General features: G+C 35.4%; 1 protein-coding gene across 5 annotated transcripts in view; it reads right to left on the minus strand.

Annotated features, from left to right (window-relative positions):
• Window positions 1-25,971, minus strand: part of DACH1 (dachshund family transcription factor 1) — a 352,846-nt gene that overhangs the window by 113,199 nt on the left and 213,676 nt on the right. The gene's annotated exons all lie outside the window — the stretch shown is intronic.

The following is a 25,971-nucleotide window of genomic DNA, read 5'->3' on the forward strand; positions in this document are numbered from 1 at the left end:
CTTTATCCCAAGAACCATCACTGCTGCCTGTGGGGAATGAATATATATTATTTGGCTAAAGAAGACTCCAAATTTCCAATGTTTGAATTTGCAAGCAAGGCCAGTAATATGACCTTTTTTTTCTTTCATGTATTTATTTATTTATTTATTTATTTAAATATGTGGGTCGGGGGAATGAGTTTTGTGAGGTTTTTTTTCCACCCTCTGAAAAATCTATGTAGGGATAACTATTAACATCAGAACTTATAATTGTGCTCACCCATATGAAGTTTGTGTTTGATGTGTATTTTATACACACTTCCATAATTCTTAGCAAGTAAAACTATTTATGGCATTTATTTTATTCATGAGACACTATTTTTGCCTGCAAAATGGCTAGAAAAAGGATATTGCCAGTTATACCAATTACAATTGAAACTATATTTGCATTTCTTATATTTGTAAGTAACTAAACAATATCAAAAGCTATTACAAATTTACTTTATTGAGGGCATGAACATTTATGTAGATGTGCTGGGCTGATGATTCTATTTTATATATTCAAATTTTATTTCACATTATTAATTAAAATTAAAGGGATTATTAATTGATCCCTGTAGTCTTCTAGTAGTGTAATGGACTAGCAGCAAGAAAGAATGTGGACAAATTAAGTATTAAGCAATAATTCATAAATATGAGAAATAACCTTTTTCAATATTGCAGATCTCCTCATGAAAAAAGAATGAAACAGAAGGATACGATCAAAGGAAAACACTAAAAAATCATAAAACATTATTAATTTGTACATTTATATGTAATGAAAAGTTTCAAATCTAGCAAATTATATTATCCATGGTGCATATTTCTGTATAATACTGAGATTGAGTATACGTATGTTTACACATGCAAAGTAATCTATACAATCATTGTATGAGTTTATTTACCATACACAATCAATAAACAGTGCTTGAATATATTAATAAATATGTATATATGTATGCATTCTCAGCAGTATTAGTACACACCTCAGCAATATATGATTGTTTCCTTTCTCATGTAGAGCAGGATTCCACCCACCTGGCTACTACTTGCATGTGAATTTCTATTGATAAAGACTTTAAGATAACATTATGCAAGACCTACTTAATCTAGACTCAGTTTCTATTTAGCATAAGGGATTAAAGTGATGTCTGAATGTTTTTTTTATGCATCTCTTACTACTTAATGAACAACAAGGCCCAAAAAAACAACAGGGACTGAAAAACAACAGGGCTTGTACCACCTCCTCCTCACTTCTGTAGAAACGGGATTTGCACATTGGTTTTGACATTTTTTAAGATCATTTTCATGGGATGACAAAAGCACAAAAGTTGGTAGAATTCCAATTTAATTTCTCCAGATCTATTAAAAACCTGATTGTAAAAGCTGTACAACATAGTTTATAATGAAAAATACTCCATTATTGCCATGATTTTCTTTCCCTAGTTACTTCATGAAGACAGTTAAGGCTCAATATAAATTCTAACTCATTAGCTCAATACTGTCTCAGTCCCAGTGTAAATTGTTCAGAAATAGGTAATGAAAATTCAGCCCAAACTCTCCTGCAATCAAACAAAGCAATTTCACGAAACAATGAAAAGAATCAATTATACAAGATACTTTTATTATTTTACAAGAAACTGTTGTAACCTTTATGCAGTGGTACACAGTTGAGCTGGTTAATACATGATTTGAATCTCATCACCTTTGGTAAGTGAACACGTTTTTTTTATTTTGAGAATTCATACTCTCAAAAAACCATGAACCTACTTTCAAACACATACATAATTGAAGGAGCTAAATCTTAGCTGGAAACATTTTTTTTCTTTCCTTTGCCCGATTTTCTGCTTTTTGCAACTGTGACATACACAATTCACTTCTTTTGAATATACTTCAACCTAAAAACATTGCCCTAGAAATGAGAGTTAAAAAGTGAGTTTAGTTTTAGCCAAAATTTAGGTGTTGTTGCAGATTTAATAGAAGAAAACAGGCAGTTCCAAATGGTCATTCACCCCACCTTAGGCATTTGTCCATAAAGTAATAAATCTGCTTTTATGATCCATAGGCCTTCCTTAAGAAACAACCACCACAACTACATTGACTACACAATGCTAAATCCTAAGCAAGAGCAAACCCAACCCTAATTTTTCCAAATGTTAAGAAAAGTTGAAGAGAGACCTTTGCTCTGGCAGATCTTACAGTGGAGCACACATTGCTTTGTCCATCTTGCTCTAGTTTCATGCTGGATGGGGTTCTGTCTGTCCTGCTGTGGCTCAGCCCTCTGTGCTGGCCAGTTTAGCACAAATGTGACTGCGGTATGATTCGGATGGAGTCAGCACTGCTTGGTGATCAGGTAATGCCCAAATGAAATGAAGAAGGAAAGACTACAAAAGACAGATTGAATGAATGGCCTCTGGGCATGCCTTCATCTGTACAGTAACTTCAGAAGAATGTTTTACAAATGGCTTAGACTTAGATGGCTTAACTAAGATGAATCTGGGCCAGAATGTCTTGGGTTTGTAGCTAAAAACTGTCCTGTCTTCACCATCCAATAAAAATAATTTTTTTTTAAAAATGAGGATCACTCACAGATTGCCAATTTTGGCAAGTATTAGAGCTTTTCTAAATCTGTACTCCCTTCTGCCTCAAAATTATAGTGTCTATTGTTTTAGAGTGATATCAAACCCACTAATAAATTGGAAGAGGGAAGACAAGCTTCAAAAAAAACCTCGGTACAGTTACACTCTGTGAGGAATGGATAGAAACAGTCACCTGGAAGAAACCTGGTGGTGTGGGCAGTGCAGGAAGGCAGACACAGCAGCACACGGGCATCCCCTCTTGTCACTGCCAGCCCTGACCCCTCCTCTGCAACACACACCCTTGACAGAAGTGGGGAAACCTCTTTGCATCCACCAAACCCCGTTGTTCCCCTCCCCTGAGCATTTCTAGGGATGTGGTTTTCACTCTGAGTCCCTGCAAATGTACAGTCATCGAAACCTTCCTGGACACCCCAAATGACCCAGCTTGGGATGACAGGATTGGGGGTCTCCTTTTTTTTTTTTTCATTCTTCTTATGCTTGTAAAATGTATTTCAGACTTGGAGCAAAATTCTCTAATTTACATGTAAAGTTGCAGTAGCCTTCACAAGGTCATAATTTTACAAATCCTTTAAGCTTATTGGGTTTTTTTAGTTTCCCACCAAAGCGTGATGGCATGACATCCGTATGTCATAACAATATATATGGGATTACATATAATACAGAAATATAAATTACTTTACATATAAATATTTGTTAATATTATAAGCAAGGAAGATTTTTACATTTTATTGGACTGGTGAATTCCCAGTAATAAGATATTTTCCCTATTTCCTAGCAAGATCTTCTATAGTACAGTTAATTTCACATTACATGCTGATGTTTGCTGATGTTTGCTATGGATATGGAGTCAGTTCTGCTGTAACCCTCCCTAACCTGGTCACAGAATTTTGAATGGTCAGTCACAGATTGCCAATCTTGGCAATTATTAGAGCTTTTCTAATTCTGTACTCCCTTCTGCCTCAAAACTATAGTGTCTATTGTTTTAGAGTGATATCAAACCCACTAATAGATTGGAAGAGGGAAGACAAGCTCCAGAAAGCAACATATCGAGGCCAGGGCTTAGTCAATGACAGATTCTTTAATACTTGTAGTCTGGCATCATCTGTCAAGATTTGTTTACAAGGAAAGTAATTCATAGACAGATTCCAATCCATAACATTAGAAACCACTTTCAAGCTACAGGCTGTTGCACTCCTGAACACTTTAAGTGGACAGACGCAGCTACAGATACTCTTGGCCATTTGCTGTGTTTTTCTTACCTTAGTTAAGCAGAACAATTTTCGTCTTAGAGGAAATAGTTATTTTCATTAATGTCAACGTGAAATAAGTGTTATTCCTTAGACACTACTCACCGTCTGCACAACTAAGTGCAAGCTACCACTCCTGTCACTTTTTACATTTGGTTTTGATTTAATGCGTACAGTGGTTTCAAAGAGTATTAAAAATCTGTTCCCTTCTTCCTCTTCACTTGTTGCCCTGCTGGAGGCTTATGTTTTTCCAGTTTCCATCAGTGGTTGTCAAGTCTTTGTAATAGGATTAAAAGCTTGGACACCTGATATCCCTGGGTGCTCCAGTTCACCCTCATAAAAGCTGTTTGCTTTAAATTGAGAGAAAATCAGTTTTTAGTGGCATAATTAATTAAATTATGCAAAGTGTTCCAGATTCAGCATAACACTTTCTGAAGCAGCAATTGGAAGCTCTACATTGCATTCAAACTGCATTTCAATTGATGCTGCACTAGGCTGACCACAGAGTAGCATTTTCAAGGCTTTCAGGCACAAGGGATCCAATTTTAAAATGCAGATGCTTAATGTTGAGTGCTCAAACCCCATACATGTGCACTTGAATAGGCAATTTGGTAGCCAACTATGTATTTCATGTGTTATAGTGCCCATACGAGCACTCAAAAATTCAAAATTGCAGTTCCAAATGCAAGTAAATGTGCTCAAAAAATGGGCTCAGACTGCCTCGTATTTACTCATCCCAGACAATCTGATGGAACAAAAATGACAATACATTTTCATAATTTAAAAGGTAGACTACAGAATTCAGTGTTTTCCCCATCTCCAACATTTCAGCATGTATCTTCCATAATGTGAGTTACCTTCTCCTGTAATCAGAGGTTACACAACAAACCATTATTCGTACACTGAAGTGGGCATGTAAAAGCCTGATGCGTGGATTATTTGTATTCATTAGTAGCACAATTAGGTAGTTAAGAATGGTCGTAATAAATGAAAACAATTTTGGACTGGAAGGTAATGCAGCCAAGAAAAAGAAAATGAAGCAGAAAGCTAGACTGAACAATGTCAGCCTCTCAAACAAACTCTGGTCTAAACATACCAGATTCATTTTTGCAATCAAATCACTTACTTGCTTATTCCTTTTCCTTTCTCATTCTGTCCCCATTAGGATTCAGCTTTCCCTAATTCTGGTTCCCCAAATATGAGCTGAGTTAGTTTAGTTCCCATGATAGTTAAAGAGGGATCTAACCAACAGATTCTGGAGAACTACTGAGCTCCCTCTATGGGAGAAAAACTTATCTTTGCTCAGCTGAATCTCCATGTCCTGGGACTCCAGTTGAAACTCAACTCATCTGCCTAACCACCTACGACCCGAGGCAGCCAAAGTAGTTTGAGGCATGTCCTACAGGGTGGATGACTACAACACAACACCTGACAAGAGACCCCATGGCTATCAGGAAATGGAGATCAGCATAATTGAGGGTATCTAAGATACTAGCCTAAGGAACTAAACCAAATCTTTCTTGATTATAGATGGGTATTAGAAATTAAAATTAGAGTACCTGACAGGCCCTTAACTCTTCCCCCTCCTTTTATATGGAAAACTGGGATATTTTATGGCATGCCAGAGAATGCTTCAAGCCTGTGTTTAGGCAAGTAAATCCCAGCCCTGGCTCAGGTATGGTTTCAGGTACTACTACATTCACAAGCAATATCACACAGCAAAACCACAAAAGACCCTGAACTTCTACTAAAACCACAAACCACTATTTTTCTTTCCTTCTCCATACTACTGATCTTCTTTCAGTCCTGTTAATCTGCTGTTATCTTTTGTGTTTGCTGAAACAACTTGTATCTCAGCAACAATTACCAAACAAAGCATCAGTATCAGCTGTGTTGGCTCATTTTTTGAAGTGGACTGTTCACTATCTAGACTATTTATGTCCACTGGAAAATATGTATAATCAGTGTGCTAAAAGTTGGTAAGCTTAGGCTCCAGACAGTGAGGAAACCTCTTCATAAAACCGTCCAAATCAAATCCTGCTTCTTTAGAATTTGAATTGCTATAAATTTGTTATTTCATTTTTGTATTATTCAGTCTTGTGAGACTCCATAAAGGACAGGCAGCTATAGACAAAGGCACTTTTGTAAGACTTCTATGTTTCTGCTGTATCATTAAAAGCAGAAAAGACCTTTGCAATCTGTAAACACTATCTGTCCCTTCGCATATCACAAAGTGAAGAGAGCAAGTACTATGACAAAGGAAAACAATAAGGAAACAGTAAGACTCCTAAGACTTCTCTGGAACACTGTATTCTGCTCTAGATAAATGTGTTTTTTTAATTTTTTTTCCCTGCCTTGATATTTTATGGTTATATAATCATGCGTATGCTCTTAAATAGACCGTGAGCAATGTGGCCTGATAATTGAAAATTTTTATCATTAGCTCTAACGCAGTGGTCTTACGGTGTGGTATTTGTAGCTCTGCTCTTATCATGATGAAGCATGAATAGGTATACAAGCAAATTCTGCAGACAAAAAACAAAAAAAAAAAGACTACCCTTTGATAAACATTTTTCTGCAGAAATATATAAAGAAGCAAAAAGAACCTTTAATATAACATATGGTTTCTTCTTTGCAGATGACAACAGTAATGTGAAAAAGGGGTTTTAGCCTCAGATGCTACATTCTTAATTTTTATTGCATAGGTTTTCTTTGGCAATCACAGAGAAGTTATAGCTGCAGTTTGCACTGCGAGCCTCATGTGTACTGACTTTACTCACTCTTTCCCTATTTATGTTATGATAAATAAAACAAAAGTACAAACCAGTAATTCCAGGAAAAAAAGACAGTTTTCTACATGCTGAGTGTAAAGAGTATATGGTTAATCATGACTGAGAAAATACTTAATTTATATAAATTAGTAAGTGAAATAACTTTTTTTTACAGTGGCAATGAATCCTGTGAAATATATGTTATATTTTATTCTAATCCTTCATTATTTCACCAAAAGATTAACAGAGCAAAAGCTTTTTAAAAATTCGATTTAATGAATAATGAAACTGTCCAACGCAAGTGAAAGCTCAGCAACTCAGTTACAGCCTGTGTGACATTTACCTAAAAATAGATTTTCCATTTGTCTCCTTCCACAAATACCTAACTTCTCCTCATTTTATAGATAATATGCAGTTTATTTTTATGGTTATGATGATGTTATGAGTACAATTTTGATATGTACATTTGTGACACCATCAGTAAGTAAAAAATTAGATGCAGCTGTATGCACTGTATTCAGGAAAATAATAACTGGGCAATATTTTACTGTCTGATCCACCTAAGCAAATATGTTAACTTCAGAGCAGAAATCTAGAATTACAGCTAGTCCCTTGATACAGAGTTTTTATATTATGAAGACTAATGAGCTCTCTATTAACCAAAATCAACAAAACCCTATGATTTCTTCATCTCTCTTTAAATAAAAAATTCTCTAGTGAGTATCTGATTATAACTATATGTTCTTATCAATAAGAATTTTTCATTATATAATATATTTCTATGTATTCCCATTGTATGTAACTACACATACAGCCATTTTTATATGCTTCTGGAACAGGTGAGAGTATATTCTCAACCAAGAAGTATACAACTTTGTGGTTAGAACATTTTCTGGGAATTATGAATTTAAGTTGTTTTAGCATATGATTCTCTGTTGCTTCACTTTATAAAGAAGTTATCTTCCTTCAAGTTTTTGCTCTGTTTAAGCAGTGTAAGAGGCTCAGTGTAACAGGCTGCATTTTTAGTACAGTGGAAAGAAAAACAGACCAGTCCAGACACTTGTCCAAGGAGAAAGTTGAAGGTATGAGCTCCTGAGTGACAGAATTGTGATTCAGTCCTATGGGGCCTATGGGGCAAGTGCTTAAGCTTTGCTGACAACATGAATTTGGATGGGAGCTTGTGCTTAACATCTGCACTGGTCTGATGTAGGCAATTCCTCTGACAATGCTGACCATGATTTCTGACCCTTACTGCTTCTGGTTTGAGTTTTACAGCAGCTAATTCTATAGGAGCAGTACTCAAAACCAATAAAAAAGGCAAATGAGAGCAATATACCATATATCTACTTGTTCTTTCCCCTTTATCTTTACCAAAGTATTATCTCAAATGACCCAAAGTTTTCTAAAATAATGAGGTAATTACTTTCTCTTTAACTCAAAAAGAAAAATCCTGTCAATTTTCAGATTGCCTAATACAGCTGATGGCCCCATAAAATGATAAAATAATAGAAAAAATAGTGTAAAATCCTCAGTAAATATGCTGTAGTGAAAGACCTACTCAGAGATAAGTGCATAAAGTGAGAAAGCCAAGTTTCCTAAAGTCATCTATAAGCAGAAAAATACATAGCACTAGTACAGCCACACTTTGCCCCATCTGTTTCAGCTCCGTTATGATACAGAAAAACAAGAGATGCAAGATACACTGGACTTGAAGTACTTGAAGACTAAAAGCATGCAGATCTCTGTAAACTCATGTTTAGTCAGTTCAGAAAAAGATGCATCAGGGATTAAAATGCAAAGCAAGGAGGCTGACATATTGCAGATAATTGTGTTTATGGATGGTTAAAAAAATAATTGCTGAACTTAGAAAGAATATTTAAATTTCCAGCATAAACTTTTAACAGTGCATAGGCTCTAAAAGGTTGCACTCAGAATACTTTCATTTATTACTCTTACATTATTATTATTATTACTATTACTATTACTATTACCATTATTACAGATTTTTACTCACTGATTTTTCAGTCATTTTCTTAGAAAACAAGGCTAAGTCATCAACAATCAGTCCTTATTAACAAACAGATTGTCATCCAGTCTTAAATTCATAGCAAGGCCCCACAGCAATTACATCCCTGTTTTCTCTGGGAAAATTACCACAAGTTGGCTGCATGAAAACCCAGCAGCTGCAACCAGTTTCAAACACTCTCTGGAGCACGTGGCTGTGTTTCCTTTTCAGGGAAAAGTAGATTGCTGCTTGCCCATATCTTGCCTCGATATGAAATATGGGGCTGGACATATCTTGTCCTGGGAACAGAGGTTTCCTAATGGATGCCATATCTCTTCTACACAAGAGATCTGCTGCAGTAAAGCCAGGAGACCACACAAACTCAGGCTTCTCCATTGGAAGCATGTGCTTACTCTTAAACTGTCTGTACAGCTTTGATTTAGCTCTCTCATGCCCATTCTCATGTAGCCTATAATTTTTTATCTCATATAGACTTTTTGCAAATTTGCATCACATAATAGTCTCACATCTCAAAGGAAGCCAGTGATGATGATGATGCTAATTATTAACATTACTTTTAAAATTCCCTTTATCCTGCTTTTAGATACACAACTTTACAGTGTTATTTGAACATGTATTTGTGAAGCTGTGTGCAATTCTCTACCTTTACATTGCACACACAAACCATACACACATAAATGATACAATATGCCTGCTATACATGTACTTATAAACATCCTATACACTTCTATACAAATGCACATGGAGCATCTAAGTCAACCATCTTGAAATACAGTGCTCTCAGCTTAAAAAACAAAACCTTACTATTTTAAGAGGTTTAAGACATATTATCCAGTGTTCACTGCAGACTAACAATCACTACATCTCAGCTGTTACTAAGGACTTACTTATGCTACAGTAACTTCATTGTACTCTTAAACCTTTGGGGGGGGGTGGTGTGTGTGTGTCTGTATTTTCATGTCCCAAGACAGATGACTATGCCATAAAGAAGGAAATCTTATCTAGGAGTTCATGGATCCTAACTCTCTGTTTCTGGACTCCTGAAACTGTTGCTGCCCATGATTTATTGTTTTCTTATGATGACAATGAAAAAAATGACAACTGCTATGACTAGGAGTAGTGGCAGTAGTAATAATATGTGACAGAGCAGGTGGACAGCTGTGGCTCCTAAGGGCTTAAGAGTGTGAAAATACTGTAAAAACCAGTGCATATAAACAGAATGACAGACTACAAGTAATTTCACTCAGTAAGAAAGATCCATATATAAATGTATATCTGTTATAAAGGCTTCTCACAATTCCTGCTGTTTATACAAAAAGGATCATTTTCTCTTTGAGATTCAGTCTACCAATATTCTCCTGTTTATTTGCATATTGATACCCAATCCCATTTATAACTCATGATGTTTTTCTGACTGGAGCCTTACAAAAATCTTCAAAGGTAAAATCTTAATTTAAAGACATCCAAAATAATGAAATTTAATTAAGTGGGAAGAATATGAAAGGTTTACATCTTTTTTTAAGGAGTACATTTCTTAAATATTTGACTGTACTTTTGTGACTAGGTGGTGGAGAAATTAGTTTCTAGCTGATTTTACTATTTTTGTTTTAAAATTTAAAAATAACACGATTTTAAAGTTATTTAAAAAGTTGTATTAAAATATTGTTCAAAACTTTTAAAGTATTTATTTTTCTTGACTTCTGAAGAGGTAGGGACCACTGTTACCAACAGCCATCTCCCCTGACAAATGTTTTCACCTGCTGTAGAAGAGACAAAGCCAAGCCAGTTTTTGACACAAAATCCTATTGTCATTAGATGATAGCATGTCATGACAATTTATTCAATACTGTCCTTAGAGTTGTCTCTTTTTGTCCTGCAATAGTGCTAGTACAAGAAAGTTCTTCTAATCTATTATACAGGGTTTAGTACTCTATAACTTTACCAACCCCACATGAATTTACAGTAATTCTAGTCATTCTTGTACCTTATATCAAGTCAATTTGTGCAGAATCCACATAACTTTTAATTATACTTTTAACAGTGTGTCTAGCTGCATCTTAGACAGAATTTCTAGCAAGGAATTCACATCTACATCTCATCTCATCTAGTAAAAATTAGGATGGTAAATTCCTTCAGTGGTCAAGAAAAGACATAAGCACAAGACATAAGCACGTCTTACTGTGGTTCCCAGCTAACTCAATCTTTCTTCATGGCCAATAATTCATCTGGTCAGAGATGAGGGGAGCTACATAACAGGAGAGACTGTAGGTACACATATAGACAAAAAAGTACTTCAGCCTGCTTTGACTCAACTAGAAGTAATGTTCTTCAGATTAGAACTATGAGTACAGCGTTGACAAAGATAACCTCTGTTCCCAGTTCTCTTGCTTTGTGAACAAGTTTCTTGACTGATGTGTAAGTGGTGGCTATTATACAATAACAGGGCGGGTGAGATGACTTCTCAGCTTCCTGTGTTCAGCCCTCAAATGGATAAAGATGTTTTTCTGTGTTAAGTCTCTCAGATTTAACAAGCCTTGCAAATAAGGAGGTGTTTGTTATGCATTAACATTGAAATCTGAACCTTGAGTTTTATAAAGACAAAATCAGGCAAAGCAGAGTCTGAAATATATTTTAAGGGTTGCTGGGACTGGATGATGTTCTGGGACTGGTATTCTGGAATTATTGCAAATAAATGAAAAATATCACCGTAATCACTGTATCTGTCCATCTCCAGCATAACTCAACCTCCACTTTGTACAGCACAGCACAAAGTCACAGAAGGTTCTGAAGAACTGTACTGTAAAACCATGTCATTTTCTGTACACAAAACTCATCTGAAAATGCTCTCATGAATGTCTTCTAAGTGCTTCTCAACAGGGCCTAAGAGACCTTTACCTCTCTCAGACACAATTAATATGCATGTGGAAAAAGAAAAAATTGTGCATAATGTGTTGTCAGACTTGTTACTACTCTTGCATATAAGAAAGTATAAGTGAAAGGTTTGCAGTAATGCTGCTTAAATAAAGAAAAGTAACAATGTTAATTTTATACTGAAAAATCTTGAACTGATTTATTGGACAAGATCCAATATCCAGGAAAAATTCTACAAAAATTGTGTCAGCTAAGAGCTTTTCAATTCTAACTTAAGATTTCTGTCTCTTTAGACCTAAACTGCAATAATTTTTCAAAAGCGTTGGTTTTGTAAACAATCTGTCTAGTATATAGTCAATATACATTTCTGACAAAAATAAATGTAATGACTACCAGTTTACAGTAAAAGCTGTGCTTCTCAATATTAAATCAACAAGACATAAATTTACAGACAAATCATTAACAGGCAACAATAATCCTAAAAATCAAATCCTAGAAATCCAATTTGGCCTGAAGGCCAGAATAACTTAGTGTGTTATTCCTAGAAATGGAATTGTAAGTAGTAGTGACTGACACTTGGCATACAAATTTGGCATTCAGCTTACATACCCTTCAAGATGCAGCATACAGAATTCCACACTTATATTCCATAACAGGAAAACAGCTACAAATCATTTTTAAGTATACTTCCCTTTAAAAGAAAGACTGAAATACAATTTCCATTGAAGTCAGTGAGACTTGACTGAAGCCCGAATTTCATTCCAGTTTCTCTGATGCATCATAGAACCACAGAATCTTTCAGTTTGGAAAAGACCCTTGGAAAGATTGAGTCCAACCATCATCCCTACTCTACCAAGCTTTCCCCTAAACCATATTCCCCAACAGCACCTCTAAATGACCCTTAAACACATCCAGGAATGGTGACTCTATCACCTCCCTGCGTAGCCTATTCCAGTGTCTGACCACTCTTTCTGGGAAATTTTTTTTCCTAATGTCCAGTCTAAACCTCCCCTGTTGCAGCTTGGTTCCATTCCCTCTTGTTCTATCATTAATTACTGGTGAGAAGAGACCAGAACCAACCTCTCTACAATGTCCTTTCAGGCAGTATCACCCTGAGCACAGCTGAGTACAAAGTTCTAATTCAAAGTAGGGCTGAGGCGTGTTAGCTGGAGGGATGTACAAATATTAAAAATGGCCTAAAAACTTATATTAACTTGTGGTTAATCTTCCTGGCGATAAAATCTTCCTTGGATGTGAAATATGTGGTAACCGAGTATTTGTCCTGTTATTTGATTCACTAAAAAAGGATATTTAAAAAACAAGACTACCCTCAAGTTCCACAGGGATGTCTGTGCAGTCTTCGGGACTGATACTGTGTTAAAGTATTAGTACAATTTTTCAAGCAGATTACTCTGAACATAATGCTTTGAAAAATTTAAAAAAGGAGAACAGGTAGCAAATGTCATTTCTTTCATAGCTACAAAATGCAAACTCCAAGTGTTTTAACCTAATGAATAAATGAGTTTGTCCTTTATGTATAAAATATAGTTTGTGTTTGTTGCACAAGTTTTTTAATAATAGATGAATTTTAGGTTTGCTTCAACGTATTCAATAAAGTGTGATTAATTTGGTTTTTCAAAAATGCAAACTAGACATTACTATATTACTCTGCAAAATGCACAGCTTGCAACATTATTGTCTCTGTGGGATCTTAAATTGAATTGTAAAATGTGTCTTATTTCCAGTTTGATTTATGTAAGAAATTTCAGTGGATAATTCCCTTTTTGAAGTTTCAGTGCTTTCTGCAAAGAAAAAATACATAACTAAAAATCATGACATAGCTTATTATAAATCACAGCACAGTTTTATCCTTACATAATGTTCCTCTTAAAAATCATATATTGATGCCACATGCTATGTTCAATTCAGTGAATTAACTTTTTTTTTTTTGAAGTTTCGTATTATGACAGATTATATAACGCATTTTTGACATGTTCTGTGATTTTATTGCGATATTCTAGGTAATTACCAAATCTCTTTTTCTCTAAAAAAGCTTTCCTGTGCCCTGAGAATTAATCTATGATACCATTTAACTTGGCTTTTTGAAGTAAATATCACTAGATAAAAAGCCAGCTGGTTCTGAATAATGGGATACTTGAATGGATGTATTAGTGTTTGAAAATGAGAGTACAAATCTTTTAAAAAGATTAATTTCCATAAGAAAGATAGCTCACAGATCTACAAAAGAATAAATTCAAAACATAATAATCTGGCAGAAAGAGAGGTAGATTAAAGTAAAGGCAGCAGCACCTTGTTATTGCAGCTGTTGTATAGCAAGGATTCTGTATCAATTACAACATTTGGTAGGTATGGGCAGCCTCTTCAAAGGTTTCACTATAAAGCTTGAGCCTGGAATACACAGTACACCCTACGTAATAACTTCAGTGATTAATTTTTTTTCTTAACAGGATGAAACTTTTGTTCCCAACAATTGAATGTCTGGGAAGAGTTACAAAGACTCTTCTGACTTTAATGTGAAAAGCTAACATCAGTTTTGTTTGTTATTAAAGATTTGGATATGAATTTATCTTTATCATGAAAAGAGCTTGGCTTTATCACCACAGACAAATGCTGACATCAGCATGTAGACTGACTTCTGTTGTCCTATGGACTTTATTTTCAATATCCTGTTTCAAAATATGTTTCCTTGAGTGGGTCCAGGATTCCGTTCACACAATTACTGCAGCAAAATATTAATGAAAACAAAGTTTGCTGATGCCACTAAGTACCACAGGTTTGCATAACACGAGTTCTAAGACTCAAGGAATCAAATCATATTGGGAAAACTTTGTTTGTTTGCTTTCTGATGATGGGAGTAATCCAGCTTCCAACAGAACTGTACCAAGTTTTTCACTGGTATGTGTGGAAGTCAGATTGATCTTCATAACCTATTGCGGGCAATCTACTGAGATAGTCAAGAAATGGTGCATCCTTGAAGGATGTTAGAAAACATTATATTAGGAAAGTGCAGGAAATTACAACTCCCAAACCCCAAAATCAAACTGAGTCTTTCTTCTGCAGAAATAGCCATGAAGTGCTGAAAATGTCAGTAGTAATGTAATTTAGACAACAAAAGTCAGCAGTTTCAAAATAATGTTCTTTCCTTGCGAAACTGCTCGAGAGAAGATTTAGCAGGACCATGTAGACCTTTGTGATTGGACCATACCAGTGCAGCTGCAAGAGAGCAGAAACTTCCTAAACAAGTCTAATGGGCATATGAAATACTACTGCATAAATTTCTAAGCCAGGTTCAGACTGATTTTCAAGTGATATTTGAGTGTCATCTTGATGACACATTTTAACTCCTTCCTCCAAAACTTAGAAATATGAAACCTTACAAAAATATTTGAATACTGAATGATATTCCTATTTCTCTCCTGACTTGTTCACTGGGGAAGCTGAATTGTTGCTGTTGAAACTTAGAACAATGATTAATGGACTGACAGCAGACATGAAGAAGAGATATTTTAGATAAAAATTTCAGTTAAAAGTTTTTCAGGGTTATGACAGTGACTACTGAAGGCACAGACTATATGTATATAAATATTCTTATATTCTACAAGGCAAGATCCAACTTACCTTTTACAAGCATCCTAACAGAAAAGTTACTAGAATCATGGCATTTTAAATAACATTTGTACCTTTATAGTTATAAAAACATTCAAAACTGGACTAAAGTACCTTGCTGCAACCTTCCATTTTGCTCTAGTATTTTTTCAGTTCAATTCAGTATTTTTAAAATTTTATTTCTTGTCTTAAATAGTTATAGGTTTATTAGATCTATATTACACGTTTTTCAATGTATGTATACTTACCACTTCACTAGAAGAAAGCATTTCTAATTCCAGTGCTTTTAAATGAACATATTAAAAATTTTCTTTCATATTCCATATTTTGCAATTGTTACTATTTCAGATGAAATGGATATTCCTGTGTTCCTAACATGTGATATGCTTACAGTGGCTATAACTAGATAGTGATGCTTATATGAATGCCATTCAAAATAGTTTCAGAATGGTAGTGAAAGCTAAAGCTTAGGATTTGGCCAGATGATCAAAGGCAATAATTAGTTAATAATTAGTCCCTGGTAGCTTAGCCAAAGTAAGTGGTAACAGACCCTGTTACCCTAAAGCTTACCTATGCCAAGAACACATTTCTTGGTGAGCAAAAGTTGGTAAGAAATGAACTATTAAGCCATGATAACTCAAAGATTTTCATTCATATGCCCACCCCTCTTGTCAGGGATCGCTGGAGAAATATTTTACTGACACTCGTGGGCATTAAAAATGTCAATTCCACCATGTTTTCTCTACTCTTCAGGTATATTGCAAGGCACAGAAATGCTTGCTGCCCTGCTTGATAAAGATAATGAAAAACTTCAGTGTAAGCAGCACCAGGTCAGAAGACCAGAATTAGATCTGTATACAGCTGCAATGACTCATCTTGAAAACCATACTTTTCTCCATTATTTTAATTTGCTAAGCAAAATAAACTGCCAGACTCCCTTGTACACTTTTGAGAACATTGTAGACCTCCACATAGGAATGAGGTTTCAGTGATTAAGAATAATTTGAACCAAGTAAATGAAACTAGAAACAAATCAGGGAAGCATTTGAAGATTAAGGCTAATGTCTATAGCAATGCAACTGAAGGGAGTTTAGGCATAACAAATAATTCATCTTAGAACTCAGTGACATTTACTATGAAAAGATGTTTCTTTTTAGTCTCTGTTAAAACTGACTACAAAATGTTTACAGCAATTTTCTGAAAGCAACTCCACATTCTTTTTTAATCATACTACTTTGGAAAAGCTGCTTTTAGTTAAAATATAAAAATCATACTTACAAGGTTTCTACTAACATAACTGCCATTCCATTAAGGAAATGGCATGGCAAACAGTAAATAGTGGCCCCAAGGGAAATGTAAGTATTGATTTTATTACTACGTTGGTTGGATTGTACTTGCAATTGTCAACTCTAATTTTAGGCTGTGTATTAAGTATCCTTATAATAGCTTAAGGAAAAGAGCAAATATTAATTAGAATATATTGATAATGTTTTTATAAGTCTTAGATTTAGTGCTTACCAAGCAGATATTTTGAAAAAATACAAACCTACTTCTTGCTTGTAAATGTAGCTAATAAATGAATAGGCAGAAACTATAATTACATGCATTATATGATACTTTTGTGCATCAAAGCATCTGCTGGATGCAATTACTTAAAATTAAAACTAAAACAGAGTGATAACGTATTTATTATTGCATGTGGCAAATAAGGTTGAAGTCACTATTCAAATACAAAATGATTGGTAAACAGACTGATTGATCCCAACAATTGCTTTTTAATACTCAGACTCTTATACACCAGTTAGTCTCTGTGTATAGATATCTGCCACACACAGAAACTGCAGAATGGGTTACATTTGCAGATAACACTAAAGGAAATTCATGTCCTTTTTTTCTAGTCTTTAATTAATTTGAAACAGCACTTTCAGAAAACCAAACTTACTTAACTTCCAATAATATCCACATGTACTTAACTAGCAGAAAAGACTCATGACTCACTTTGGTATTGAACTGCAAAAAGGAAATACTAGCAGAAAGATACAATTATCTACTAGAAAATATTTAATGGCTGCTTCTTCAGAGTTTCACAGCCTTCCTACATGAAATGAAAAGATGGTAAGTGTGCGGTGATGGTAATTTCAAACAATGCAAGACTGATTGGACAGTTCACAGGAAAAGGATTTCCTACCCTTACGTACTTCACATTTAAGATTACAGAGTAACTTGCACAAAAAAAAGTGCAGCTGATGTAGCTGACACTTCAGAAAAATCTATTCCTGATAAGTTTCTTCTTTAATGTGTGAAATTTCTAAAGGCAGCTAAAAATAATTGTTTATGCCACCTACAGTGTTGCCAGCTACGGCAACTGTATCACCAATCCTGATATCACTCATCCTTCTCAAAAATCTCTGCTACAAATATATGATGATTTCAGCATCTCAGTTTACATTAAAGAAAAGAAAAAACACTGTTCCTTCCAGGTGTGTGACATAAAAGCCTAAATTGGTTGGCTGTCTAGACAGCTGAAGAACACCTTTCCAAGCATGGCCACACTTCCAGCCCTTCAGGGGACCTGATGCTCCTGGGGTGCAGCTGGACATTTAGTCTGGGCTTACCAGAAGTTTTACGTTGTTGTGAAGCTTTATCCTAAACCTTAAGAAAGCAGCAGATCACAAGCACAGTAGTGTTAAATCATTAATTTTTCAAACAAATTATTTGTGACCGTTCCATATCTACCCTGGACTCTATACAAATACGCTGACTGCTGAGGTAGTCAAGAGGGTTCAAAAGGTTTCTTCTGTTTCCTTCCTGCCCTTGCCCACACTACCTGTACAAGTAGGAGCATGCACAGAGACATATTTCTTTCAAGGGGTTCAGAAAGGGCATTTCTGAGGCTCAGTGGGCTTCTGCTCCCTTAGAGAGAGCCAAGCTCAAATAACATCACTAGCATTTTGCTCTCCACCAAAGCAGAGCCTCTTGTAGAGCTCGTCTGAGAGCTGGGCAAGCAAAAGCTCTCTCCATACGTGTCCTCTGCATATTAAACAACCTAACAGGCTCTGCAGAAGCCTGCAGGTGAATAAATTGAAGTATGTTATGTTTGGCAGGTATCAGTGCACGCAGATGTATAAAAGTTCAAGGACCACATTTGTTATGCATGTATTTATACCTTCTTTCCTCCCAGGGGACAAGAAGATCTTAATCAAAAGTCTAACTAATGCTTAGGTGGTGCAGAGTGGATTGTTCGTGGGTCACTTGATAAAAGCAAATTTCACTATCCATACTGGTTACTACAATTTGTGGCTCTTAATTTCACTAAGCAGTTATTTATATTATGCAGCTATATCCTCACTACCAAATATCTAAAGCAAACATTAAAAATACACAAAATATTAAACCTAGAGCATCAGCAATGGGAGTGCAGAATGCGTGTAAGAAGAAAAAAAAAGCAAAAAAAGAAAACTAATTTCTTAGCTATGTATATCTGAGCTTTCATATTTTATGCAAATGCAATATTCTTAATAATTTTGGAATTTACATATAACAATCAATACCCCATACTTCCTAGACAGACACTGGAAGAATATACTGAAACAGTTTATTTCAATATTATTTCAATACTACTTTTAAAAATAATTCAGTTGTGTAAATGTTGACATTACTTAATTACCTGAAATCCTTCATAAAGAAATTTTGTTTCTGTTATTATCTAACAAGACCACCACATTGCATCACTTAACAGGCATCAGAAGGCAGGCAACAGAAAGAAAAAAACATCTCTTTGACTGCAGATCTCTGTGTATTGTTAGGCAAGCAAAACCATGTAACTTCATGTTTCCTCTGAAGTGTTTAAGCAATAGTAACTGTATACTGTCCCTCAAAGGAAAATTCACTCTGCCTGTCCCAATTATGCCAGATGTCATTACTAATGTTTACTCTTTTTCTAAAAAGTGAACTGTAGTGGGCGAATGTGGGGGAATCTTCAATCTTTTTTTTTTTCTTTTTTTTTTTTCAGATTTAGATAGAATTATTTTAAGAGATATTTTATTTTTTTTTACTGTAACAAGAAGAAAGGTAAGTGAATTCCAATGAATCTGAAAAAAACAACCAGCCCAACAAAAAACCCAACCAAAAATAAAGAAACTTGTATTACACTTTACTGAAGTAGCATAAACAAATTCGTTGACAATGTTAAACACAGCAAATGCTTTATCTTTTTTGAATTGTCAGAAATAGAAGTGTTTAGTCTCAGAGAGATCTCTATTGTGGTGACGGCTTCATACCTTTCCCTTGTAATCTTTGCCAAAAGATCAGGGGTGATCTGCTGCTCACAGCTACTTAAACAGATCTATATTCTAACTCTGCTAATGCCCCTTTTTCACAGTACAAGACAGAACTGATGAGGCTTCTAGTTTTACACAGGGAAACTGGGATATATTCTTGCAAGGAGCTGAAATTAAAGGGTGTTGTTAATTGAGTGAGAAGGTTAAAGCATTTCAAAATAGAAACAGCTCAACTCCTGGGAATTTGGAACGCCTTAGCTCTGGTTGGTGACCATTTTTCTATGGCTAAACAAGCTGCTTAGAAATATGGTTCATGCTGAGTCTTAGAACTACCAGTAAATTAAACAACATCAAAAAGGGAGGAAAAAAAAGTTTACTGCTTGATTAACACAAGATCCTAGAAGGAAGTTTAAAAATAATACAATACAAAACAAAATCTCGGTTGTATGAAGAAACAAAAATCGTGCATGATATCACACGAAACTAATTTTATTTCAACACAGAATACTCTGAACAGAGAAGTACATGGCATATTCTGGAGTCAGAAGAGTTTGATACGCAAATCTCCGGAAAGAAACTCTGACTTACTCTTTTTAAAATCAGTTTATTGTATCACAGATGGCAGCTCAGGAGGGGAAATGAGTTCTACAGACTCACCACCCACCGGTAGGGGAAGGGAGGGAGCAGACATTGAGGCCAGTTTTGACCCTACCCCCGAAAATACCAGACAGAATCGCTTCAAGTCACAATTTCCTTCTTACACTGCTCCCAGGGCAGCATGCAATTATGTACTGCAACTGGCTTAGGGCAGGCTGGGTCCACAATTACTCCCTTGACCTTGCTGAGACAAACAGTGGGAGTAAGGTGAGCATGACATATCTCGCTCTCAAAATTCTCAATTATTTAATGCAACTAATGTAACAGTAATTTCCCTGCATCTTAAGAAATAAAGAAAAAAAAAAATAGAAATTGCTTGCCATCACACAAAAAGGACTTGCCTGTGAATGCAACTAAAAGGTCAAAATGGTAGTTTTAATTCAAAGTTTCCATAGCTTTCTCGATAAAAGAAGCATGAATATAGATTGTCTATTTCTACTTTCCATTAAAAAGCATAGGAGTTTCTTCTACTTTCTGTAATAGTTTTATTAGTTTTAGCTCTATTACAACAATATTCAAGAAAGTTCCATTCATATCATAGACAATTATCTGTGATAAAGCTCATGGCAGAAACTGTAGATGGAATAAATCTGACATGGGTACATTAATGCACATGCCACTCACATCGTGTCAGGTACAGCTATCCCTCAAGTTTAAAGATACAAATACTCCTTTCAGCACTTTGGCATATCTCAAGTAATTAGAAGCCATCTGCTGAAATCTTCTCCGTTCAGTCTCAAACAGCCATCTTGAAATGGTTGGGGCTTTATGTCATGCTGGAGGGCATACCTTTCCCTCCCTGCTCAAGCTGAAAGAGGCCTCAGACAGTGAGTAAGAATGAGACCATGCAGAGAAAAAAAACACTGCCAGGAGTTTGACCAAGGCCATCCAATTAATTGTCAATGAGCTAAAACAGCGAAAATTCATTGAACACAAATAAATACAAATTCAAACTTCTAAATTAAAGATGAAACATGGGTCAGTTTGGGACTCAATTATAAATTAAATTATCCATAATAGCCAATTAAAATAGAGTATCAGGAGCAAGTGAGGCAGGGAGAGAAGGCTCAGTTAACCATGGAGTAAACAGAATGAATTTCTACTCATCTTGTAGCCACGATGCAGCATACATCTACTGCATACAAGTAATGGGCACAGAAGCTGGTACCCATGGTTGCAGAGGAAGACTTCCAGGGCAACATTAAAATATCACTGCAAGTTAGAACTCCATGAAAAGTCGCTGTTCTGATCTTCCAGTTGAAGAAGCCATAGAAGTGAAGTGGATACCTTTCTGTAACATATACTTTCAATGGGCAGCAGAAAAAACTGATCGCTTCTCACAATCTAAGAGGTCACTTCATGAGATAAACAAAAGGAATAAAAGATGTCACAGTAATATACTTTGAATGATTAAACATATTGAGAGGTAAACTTGTTTTGCCCATGTGATCAGTTCAGTGATATCTTATTTTTATTTTTTTTAACAACATGTATGTAATGGGATCCAGTGAAGGAGTTATTTTGATAGAACAGGAGCATACAATAAATTATGAATGGAGAAAATCCCCAATCATAAAGCTGAAGAACATTTCTGAGTGCACAATATTAATGGAGATCAAAAAGGCAGCTAACCCATGTGTAATACATGAGTAGTGAGAAGTAACCTCCAGAACTTCCATGTAAATCAGTTAGTTATATAGCTCACTGGGTCGAGGTTTAGTGAAGCAACTTCTCAAAACCATAAAAATCACTTACTGGAACAGCTGACTCTACAGCATGTTTGATGAGAAGATGCTCTTCAGTAATTCTAAGTAATTCAAGATGCTGCTTTGGTCAGTGACTAGAGTTGACTTATTAACAGCAATCACAACAACATAATTTAGAGACCTCTCATAAGGCAGGTTTCATAGAGTGGCCCTAAAAAAAACAGATTATCAAATCACTGAATCTAGTTTGTTTCAAGGGGCAAAAGTGAGTTGTGCCAGTCTCATAAGGCCCAGATCCCTTTTGTACACTATCTCTGCTATTCTGAGCACCACACTGAAAAGCAGAGTGAATGCAATGCCTGGGCTCAAGGATCTTATATGGGATGGAGAACAGAGATGCTTCAGAAGCTGATCTACTCTAGAGATGGGATTAAGAATTGAAGCATGCATATTCCAAATATCAACATACAGATTATTAAAGATAATAAAAATTAAAATATTCAAGACTGTGCTCATTGGTTTTTACTTAGGATGAAGCAAATCCATCAACTGCAAAATATGAAAGGACAATACAGCACAAATACTTTTTCAGCAGTGCACAGAACAATTTTGTCCATGATTTCGAGCATAAGTTGCTCAGAAATACAGACTTGTGAATACAAATTGGGAGATTTTGCAAATGGCTATTGGGTGAAATTCACCACTTGCAAGACAGTTAATGATCATGAAGAACTCTGCCTAGTTATAAAGATTTCATACAATTATCTGGAATCCTTCCTCTATGCATCTATGTGTAGATATCCTTAAGTAGGAATCCTGCAGGCACACTACTCTCCACCTGTTCAAGATAAATTTCTTGACTATACAGACTTTCTCAACTCACTGCAGGCATATCTCAACAGTATCCAAGATACAATTATTTTTTGTCTGATTTACCAACAAAACCCACCTACCTATTATTCGCTTAGTACGTCAAATTGAAGGCGTATTACAACTCTGTTTTGTGAAGTCAGCAATATATCTATCTTTTTCTGACAGAACAATTAATCCCATGTTAAAAGTGCTTTCTCTGGTTAGTACAAATCTGTTGCTTGTGACCATGTGACCACAAAAGTTAAGCCCGGGCTGAACCTCCTCCAGCTCTCCCCAGCTCTTCCCATGCTGCATAAACACAGCTTCTCCTCATTAAAAAAGGCCAAGAAGAACCACCTACAATGTGAGAAATGTAAAGAAGACACTCAAGAGAGTGACAAAGAGGAGTTAAACTCTGACACCAGAGCTGACATCAGAAGCCACTTGAGTTGAAGCTCTCTGAACACAAAAGGCAGAAAGCCTCAGGAGACGTGGCTTCCAAAGGCAAGCAGGATTCATCATTAGGCAATGTTGCTTAAAGTCCTAAAAAATAGACCACAAACACATGCTCAGTGCCTCTGATTTTGGTCAGTAGCTTCAACCACAGTAAAGGAAAAACTAAAGAAGTAATGAAATTGCCTTAATTATGAAGTTCTGCAATTAAAAGTGAAATCAAATGGAGAAATGAAGAGCAGATGTTGGTTTTATTTCTGCATGTTGACTTTAGTATGGAAACATTTCCTCACCCCCCTCCCTCAAGACACGCTTTTTTTCATTTATCAACTATGTTTTCTATTATTTTCTTTTCCCACTAAACAACCATAACCTTCACCAGTACAATGAAGTCATTTCTGTCTAAATTCTTGTTGCACTTGGGATTTTCCTTTATATATTTTGTGATTGTTGTAGTTGATTTACAACTTTTATGTCTCAGATATAAAATGGAAGTAGAATACAACCTTTTTTACTCTAATTAACACCTGTAAGAACACAAGAGATAAACAAAAATAATCTCTGTAATTTTTTTTTTTCATAAAAGAACTACTTCTCTAATTACTTTGTTTTAGAAAGCTACTGAAGATCTCCCCTGACAGGAATTAAACAAGCACCCAGTTGGTGCTTTATTATCTCTTCAGCAAAATTATTTATTGTTTGCAGTCTGGAAGCAAAAGAAGAGGGAAATTACATTTTATGTACCAGTAGCAGTAGCCTTATGACTTGCTCAATACTACTCTTTGCAAATTACAATACCAATATTGTAATGATACAAGAAACAGTTAACTCTAACAAAGCTGCTTACACAAAAGCAGTGACAACTGAGATCATTGTACCTCATGGTGATTTACCAGTAGATGTTAAATCTTATGTTTCTTACCTCAGCATGACCTGCTACAATGTTTGAAAGTCATTTTGACTTCTACCCCAGAGTCTGGACATAACTGATTTTATTTCTTTATTAAGATTTCAAATGAAGAAAGTTTAACCAAGTGGGAATATGCAAAAAATACAAGAAAAAAACATCAAAGAGGGGAAGTCACAAATACTTCATTTGTGTGTCTGAGCTATAAATAGTAAATCAATTTTAAGATGGTTCATTTTGTGTATCAATGAGAATTTAATGCCTTGTTTTTACACATTGATTAAAGAGCCTAGGCTACTACTGCTTATAGTAAAAAATGTTAGCAGGCAAAAAAAATTTCTATCAAGCTGCATACCTAAAATCTAATGTAGAACATGCACATATGCACGTGCACAGCAGATTTTAAAAAAAAATAAAGACATTACAAAAAGGTTTTTCTAATAAGAGACAGATTATAAGAGTGACAGTGCTGTGATTGCAAGAAGTTGTTTATCTTTTACACTCAAGGCACCTTTTGTAGCACTACAAACCCCTTTACCACCAAGTAAGAAACTACAGATTCCTCCAACAGTGAATCCAGGAGAGTATGCTAAAAGCAAAAACCAAGTACAGTTCTCTCCTTATGTTGTCCAGTAATTCCAAGGAAGCTGGATGAGAAACACAACTGAAATGCACTCATGAAGTCCCAGATGAGCATTTTTGTGAACTTGGCTGGACTACGTCGTGTGGGGAACTACTTAAATATTTTTCTTTTATTTGGATAAGGCTATTGGAAAGCTTCTCATACTCTATGAGTATACTCTATGATAACTCCTACTCTATGATAACAGAAACAAGGAGTAGTTAACAACCACATTGTTAACAGAGATACTCTTTGTTGGTACAAACTCAAGATGACCCGCATCATGGACAGAGTATGGTCAGTCGTGAGTATTGCTAGAAAAATCCTTTCTGCCAATTCACAATCATGATTTATCTTCTTTTTCATTACAGATTGGTGCTGTTAAGACAAGGCTAAGAACAATGACTAAAATAACTTTAAATGCATGAGACATCACACAATCATATGACTAACTAAATGTTGATTATCAGTTGCACCAACCACATTATCAATTTTGGACACTACAGAAAGTAAAATCTTTTAAAGTAGCATTTAAATATGCATACATTAAGCCAAGAAATTTTGAAATATTAGCTCTGTTTTGGAAAACAATCTTTTTAACTATCATATTAGTGATATTATTTTTTCCCAGTGAGGGAAACTGTTGCACAGGCAACTGCAAAAAGCATTGGAGATCTGTTCAGTTGCGTGCATGTAGGATTTTGCTGTCATTTCAGGTGCCCTGTGATATCTAATGTATCCCCACAGGGCTTCCAAATATGACAGAGCACAAAGTTGCATATGATCGCTGACATTCAGGAGTGGAAGCTGGAAGTCAAGCAGGATGCCTGAGGACATTCCAAACTGTACAAGGTACAAGGTACACAGTACAAGGTATAAAGTACAAGGTACCTGCACTGAATCAAGTTGCCAATGTCTTTCTTGATGGAAGCACAGTTGTAACAGTGAATTGTCAGATAGTAAAAATGTGCTTAGCAATCTGCATAACGCCCACCCAAAAAGACTAAATGGAAAATCACTTGTTTCCTGCAATCTTTAGATAATCTTCATAGCATTGTCCAGAAAAGTGTGATGCGTACCCTGTAATCTTAAGCTAATAAAAAAATCACACTTTGGTCTATGAGTGCTTGCTCATTCAAGCTTACACATAAGCCTAGAATAAAGTTCCTATTTTAAAAACACCTTTCTTTTCAGCAAAACTAGGTAGAGTAAAATAAGAAAATTATATATTTCAGATGTGAGAAACTGGAGATCAGTTAAGTATAATTTTAACAATGTTATGTCCTAAAATGAGCTGACCTTCAATTCTCCTTAACCCTTTTTTTCATCAAAGC

The sequence above is a fragment of the Heliangelus exortis genome, chromosome 1, assembly GCF_036169615.1.
Source record: "Heliangelus exortis chromosome 1, bHelExo1.hap1, whole genome shotgun sequence".
Lineage (NCBI taxonomy): Eukaryota > Metazoa > Chordata > Aves > Apodiformes > Trochilidae > Heliangelus > Heliangelus exortis.